The 6,584-nt window shown below is 41.8% G+C and overlaps 1 non-coding gene across 1 annotated transcript; it reads left to right on the top strand.

Moving 5' to 3' along the window:
• The first annotated feature begins 5,884 nt into the window (after window positions 1-5,884).
• Window positions 5,885-5,991, top strand: LOC118486130. The gene has a single exon (XR_004877986.1). It is a non-coding gene; the product is annotated as a small nucleolar RNA R71 (small nucleolar RNA).
• The last annotated feature ends 593 nt before the right edge of the window (window positions 5,992-6,584 follow it).

Here is a 6,584-nt window from a genome sequence, read left to right on the forward strand (position 1 = left end):
ATCCAAGTGTTGAGTTTTCAAAATGTTTAGCCAAGTGTTCAAACCAGGTTACTTCAATCGGATGATCATCTGATCGGACGGCAGTTCGATCGGATTGCCATTCGATTATGGAAGTTTCCAAGGTTTCAAAGTTTCAAAGTTTCTGATTCAAAAAGATTCTATGTGTTTAAAGGTTACGAGTCACATACCACTCCAATCGGATGGCCGTTCGATCGGACGGTAGTCCAATCGGATTGCCATTTGGTTGGGAGGGCCTTGTCCCGTTCACACTCTTGAAAGTTTCTAAGTTTCGAGTTTAACGGTGACGACATGGTACGTATTGAGACAATGGTAAACACATCAATGTACAGTCGTTCTGATCAGATGGGAATCACCCCAGTCCGATCAGTCGTCTGTTCGTGACGGTGCTTATGTCGGAGTCCGTACTCCGGTCATCTTCTCCGGCAACATTCCATCTCCAAGCCGACTCCAGACTAACCATCAAGTCTACAGTCCATTTAGATCCGGATCCCACCGTTTTAAGTAAAAGTTTAAGAACAAGATGAAAGATAACATGAGTTTTAGTTTGAAAACATCTAGATTTAGTGAGGATTCAGTGTAAAACTCATGAAATTCCTTAGATCTGAGCTAGATCTTGAACAGAATGACGTCACACAACTGTTGGTACAAACCGCCATGATGACGTCACCCTCAAGAGCTCAAATCTGAGAGATTTCATGGTGAAAAGTGTGATTTCAAAGGAGAATCATGTAGAGGATAGTGTATTGATGCGTGTTAGTGTATATATGTTTTTAGATATATATTTAAGCTCTTTTTACACTTTTAGCCAAGTTTTAAATTTATAAAACACGATATTTACTAACACTAAGCACACATATGGGCAAGTGCACCCATCGTGGACGTAGTATAGTGTTGGTAAGATACCGAGGTCGTCCAAGGACACAAGAGCTTTTAATACCGGTTTATCCTCAACGTCTAATCAAATCAAAAAGGTTAGAAAAATGTTTTAAACTAAGAAAAATAAAAACTAACTAAATGCTGAAAATAAAAACAGATAGACAAGATGAATCACTTGGTTCCGACACGTGTATTAGTATAACCTTTGATTATTTTCGCACTTTTGCACTTGTTTAAGAGATTATCTTAGTTATTGTAGTAGGCCCCTCTTTTGAAGGCGACGTTACCCTCAACCCAGTAGTTTGAGTCAGCAAGGATACAATCCTAAAGGGTCGGATTATTGAAAGATAATGAATTAAGTTATTAATGCAAATTATGGTAGGCCCCGCTTTTGGCGGTGACGTTACCCTCGGCTAAGTAGTCTGAGTCAGCAGGGATACAGTCCTAAATAGCCGGGTTATAGTATTAATAGTAGTTAACTTATGAGGGGGTCAAAGAGTTTGGATCCCCGCCATCCAATACCTATGGGCATTGAAGGAGATCCTACTAAATTTGACCCAGGTCCCAAGCAGGACCTCTAAACGCTGAACAAGGGCAAGACCCTTACCAAACCGTTCCCTTAACCCCCGACCAGGTAGCCAACATACCTCCATATAGACCGTGGAGATATGAATGGTGAAAATCTTTTATTTTATATAGACAGTAAAATAACGCCAAGACACCACGGACAAACGATAAGGAAAGATCACCTTCAACATAAGTAACTAGTTATTAAAGTCATTAATACAAAACCAAATAAAAAGTGCAAAAGATTAAAAATAAAAAGTATTATACTAAACACTTGTCTTCACCAAGTGATGTAAGAGACTTAGGCAAACATGGCCTTGATTGTCAAGAACTCTTACGATCAATCTTGGATCCCGAGACGACTCACACACTCTACGATGGACAATGGATGATGGTGGTGGATGATGGTGTTATGGTGGTGGTGGGTGGTGGATGAAGTGTGAGAGAGGTGGTGTGCCAAGGGATGAGAGAGAATGAAGCCAAGCTCCTCTATTTATAGGCTGAACAGAAGGCTGGACACGGCCCCGTGTCCGCTGGACACGGCCCCGTGCCCGCCTGACACTCTCTCTCTTCATTAATTGTAATTGCGAATTACAATTAATGCGCCTGCTGTACTTTCACCACGCCCCCGTGCTCGCTGGACACGGCCCCGTGGTGGGCAATGGAAGCTTCTACTGGTTTGTCTTTTCTGCTGCTTCCTGGGCACGCCCCCGTGTTCGCTGGACACGGGGCGTGTTCAGACTCTGTTTCCTTCTTTTTGCCTTGGGAGGTGCCGTTGAGGGTCCGGGCAGTCCACTTTTGTTCCTTTTCTTGTATTTATGGTAGAATTAGTGGTCTTTTTGCTTCTTTTGTGATTTTGAGCTCATTTCATCCTGAAAATACAAAAGGAAGACAAAAACACTCTTTTTCCAACATTAGTACTTAAAAAGGGTTAGTTTTATGCCTTAATTGATGTGTTTTATATGTTGCATTTTACACACATCAAATACCCCCACACTTGAACTTTTGCTTGTCCTCAAGCAAAACTCTTTAAATGTGGCTTACACTCCCAAATGGAATAGGTAGAAGAGAAGTTTTTTAGCTTGTCCTAGAGTGTCGGGAATCCAAGGTTTTTATAGGTTTTATTTTTAGTTATTTACAATCCTATTCGTTATGATTTATTTTGAACTTTTCACAAGATAAACTACTTAGTTGGGCATAACATGCCTTATTAAAATTCCATTTATATACAAGTTCACATACCTTACGGGAGATCACTCAACAGTCGGCCGAAGGTGTATATTTTAGTGAATCACTCGAGAGCGGCACGGAACTTACGTCTTCCATAGGCTTGCCAAGCAATCAATCCTCCTCCTTTTTAACTTTTTACCTTTGTAAATATCAAGAGGACTTTTGGGGTGAAGGCTTGGGTTTAAAGGTGAGTGGTTGGTTAGTGGTTAGTAAAAAGGGCGAAAATCATAACAAGTGTCGGTTTTCGTAGAATACCTTGTTTTTAGTGACTTATTATTTTTGAAGTATTTCTTCAAACAAGCTTTTGTAGCTTTTGTTTGTTTTTGACTTCATCATCTAGTTTTTTTTTTTTTTTGATGTCACTTGAAAGGGCAAGTTGACGAAAAACCGAGCTTGTTACTAAAATAAAGGGGAAAAAATGAAAAAGGTTTTTGGTGGGTAAAAATGTTTTTTTTTTTTTTTGGGGGGGGGGGTAATGAAATGAAAGGTTTAGGCTCAAAGGGGCTATCTAGGGGGATTTTGGGTAGGTAAAAAAAATGAAAAATAATGGTTTTGAAAGAAAAATGGTTAGTCCTAATGCCTCCATCATTTACTTACTTGGGTTTAAGTTGGTAAGGACCGGGAATGTATCGTCGTGGCAAGTTCTAGATTTGTAAGGACCGAGCGGCTATTCACACAAGAAACGAAAAATGAGCATTTAATCTAAATATGTGTATTTTTATGCTCAATAAAGGCTCAAAACTCACTGTTGTGGGAATGGGTTTTTAATGTGACCAAGCATATATAATCGAATTTTAAACTAGATTTGTTATGCCGTTTCATAATTTTCTTATGTTGGTTCCTTTTTTTATCACGACGCTATCGTTTGTAAACTTGTAAAAATATAACCTTTTTAGACTTGTTCTTCCCAACTTAAACTAAGACAAGTAAATAAAAAAATGAAAAAGTTTTTGAAAAAATTTGGGGTGTTTAGCGGTTCCAATAGAGTTTTGTGTAAGGCTTGTGTTTAGGATTTTGCAAAATTTCAAGGTTTTAGCATCCCCCCCACACTTAAATTACACATTGTCCTCAATGTGTCCAAAAACAATATTTTTGGGTGATTAAAATGTATAAAAGTGTGTTAAAAAGCAAATATTTATGTTACTGGCACTCTGGACACGGCCCCGTGTTCACCGGGCACGGCCCCGTGGTCAAGTGCCAGTAACAAAAATTTCAGAAATGAAACAGAAGCCTGGACACGGGGGCGTGTCCACTGAACACGGCCCGTGTCCAGTTACCTGAACTGGGTGATTTTTCTGCAGGGGCTCAGCACGGGGCCGTGTTGGTTGGGCACGGCCCGTGTTGAGCCTTCTGTGATGGAGATTTTTGTCGGGTTGCTCTGTTCTTCATGCATGGTTCCATTTTTCTCGTTCCCTTTTTCATCCATTACCACCATGAGTGTGTTTTATTCTGCAAAAAATTAAAAGATTAAACTAAACTAAACTAAGGATAGATCCGCGGAATGCCTCCGTGGTGCGCCACGTTTATAAGGGTCCTTGGCTAGACCCGATTTCTGGTTATATCTCTTCTGAGTGGAGTGCCTTGCTTCCCAAGTTACACCGTCGGAGAGCGGCATCCAAGCTTGAATCAATAACCTTCATGTAATTGACCGGGTCGTCGTCCTCTATTTTCTTCCCAACTCCGAACTTCACCTCATCGTCCCCATACCTCAAAGTCAGTGTCCCTTCATTCATGTCTACCACTGCTTGTGCTGTGGCAAGGAAGGGTCTCCCTAGGATAAGGGGGACCTCGGTGTCTTCCTCCATGTCGAGTATGACAAAGTCAACGGGATAAACGAATTTGCTTACCCTTACCAAGACATTTTCGATGACACCTTGTGGGAATTTGACTGATCGATCAGCGAGTTGTATGCTTATTTTTGTAGGGCTCGTGGTTCCCAAGCCAAGCCTTTTGAACATTGATGAGGGCATGAGGTTAATGCTAGCCCCTAAGTCGGCCAAGGCATTGCGAACGGGTGATTCCCCTATTGAACATGGAATCGTGAAACTTCCGGGATCGATTTTCTTTTGGGGTAGTTTATTGAGTACGAGGGCAGAGCATTCTTCGCCTAAATTAACTAATTGCAAATTTTCAATTTTCTTTTTATGTGTAAGGAAGTCCCTCCTAAATTTAGAGTATTTAGGCATTTGGGTTAGGACTTCGATAAAAGGAATATTGACATGCAATTGTTTTAACAAACTTTCGAATTTTGCGAATTGCTCATTGGTTTTTTGACGAATTAACCTACCGGGGTACGGAACTCGAGGAGCCTTGATAGGCTCTGGTGATGGGGGAGAGTTCTTTTCCTGCGGATGTGTTGGCGTCGTTTCTTCCGCCGCTGGAGGTACTTCTGCAGGCCCTACGGTGCGGTTTCGTAGTGTGATGAGGTGAACTTGCGCCTTTGGGTTTGTTTCGGTATTGCTAGGTAATGCGCCTTGCGGTCTCTCGGAAAAATTTTGTGCTAGTTGATTTATTTGTTTTTCTATGTTTTGAATGCTAGCTTGTTGATTCCTAAAATTAGATTCTAATTGTAGAAATCTTTCCGAGTTTTTCTTATCAGTGTCGGAGATGAGGCGAGATATAGTATCTTCGAGCCTTTCTCGTCCACCTTGTTGTTGAGTGAAATTTTGTGACTCATTCCTTGATTGCTGAAAGTTTGTTCGTTGGGTTTGTTGGTTACTACTATTGCCGGTTTCCCTCCAACCAAGGTTTGGGTGGTTTCGCCATCCTTGGTTGTAGGTTCCCGTTGGAGGACCCGACGGCCTAGGTCTATTATCAATGTAGTTTACCATTTCTTGTTGTTCGTCCGTTTCTTTCATGCAACTCCAATTTTCATGTGACCCACCACACCCCTCACAAGCCATAACCGAGACTGTTTTTGTCATTTTCTAATTTTTTTATTTTTGAAGAAAGGGCCTCGATTTGGGCTTGTAAAGAGGTGCTTTCGTCGACCTTATGGGCGCCCGGGGCGATAGACTTATTTCCCCGGGGAGTGTGCCATTGAAAATTGGTTTGAGCAATTTCCTCAATTTGATTATATATTTCGTGTGGGCGTCGATTACCTAAAAGTCCCCCGGAGCTAGAATCAAGTGTCTGCCTAGTATGTGGCAACAATCCATTGTAGAAAGTGGATACTTGTTGCCATATTGCGAGGCCGTGATGGGGGCACTTGCGTAATAGCTCCTTGAACCTTTCCCAAGTTTCATATAAGGATTCCCCGTCCTCTTGTGAGTATGTATTAATTTCAGCCATTAATTTAGCAGTTTTAGAAGGAAAGAAATACTTATATAGAAATTTTTGGGCTAGTTCATCCCAGGTGTTTACCGATCCAGCTGGGAGGGTGTTGAGCCAAGCTTTCGCTCGGTCTTTCAGTGAGAATGGAAACATACGGAGGCGGATGGCGTCGTTTGATGCCCCATTGATCCGAAAGGTATCACATATTTCTAAGAAATTAGTTATATGTAGATGGGGATCCTCGTCCGCAAGCCCGTGGAAAGTTGCGGAGTTTTGGAGCATTTGTATCAAATGCGGTCGAAGCTCGAAGTTATTGGCTTCGACATTCGGAGCATTGATAGCGGCGCCTAGATTACCTACGGTGGGCCGTAGATAATCCATAAGGGTACGTTGGTCCGCCATTGGGGGTGGATCACCCGAAACATTCTCTTGGTTTTTGGCTTTTAACCTTTTTCTGAGAAAGCGTTCGGGTTCTTCTAGCGGTTCTTTTATGTCTTTATTGGAACTGGAGCTCATACACTACGTGAGGATGGTGTCGGGTTCCAAGTCCTGCAATAAAAACAAAAAAGAATGTCGGTCAGAAGGTTCACCACGACCCCGTGTTGAGCGAACACGGC

This window comes from Helianthus annuus, chromosome 13 (genome assembly GCF_002127325.2).
Source record: "Helianthus annuus cultivar XRQ/B chromosome 13, HanXRQr2.0-SUNRISE, whole genome shotgun sequence".
NCBI classification, from domain to species: Eukaryota; Viridiplantae; Streptophyta; class Magnoliopsida; order Asterales; family Asteraceae; genus Helianthus; species Helianthus annuus.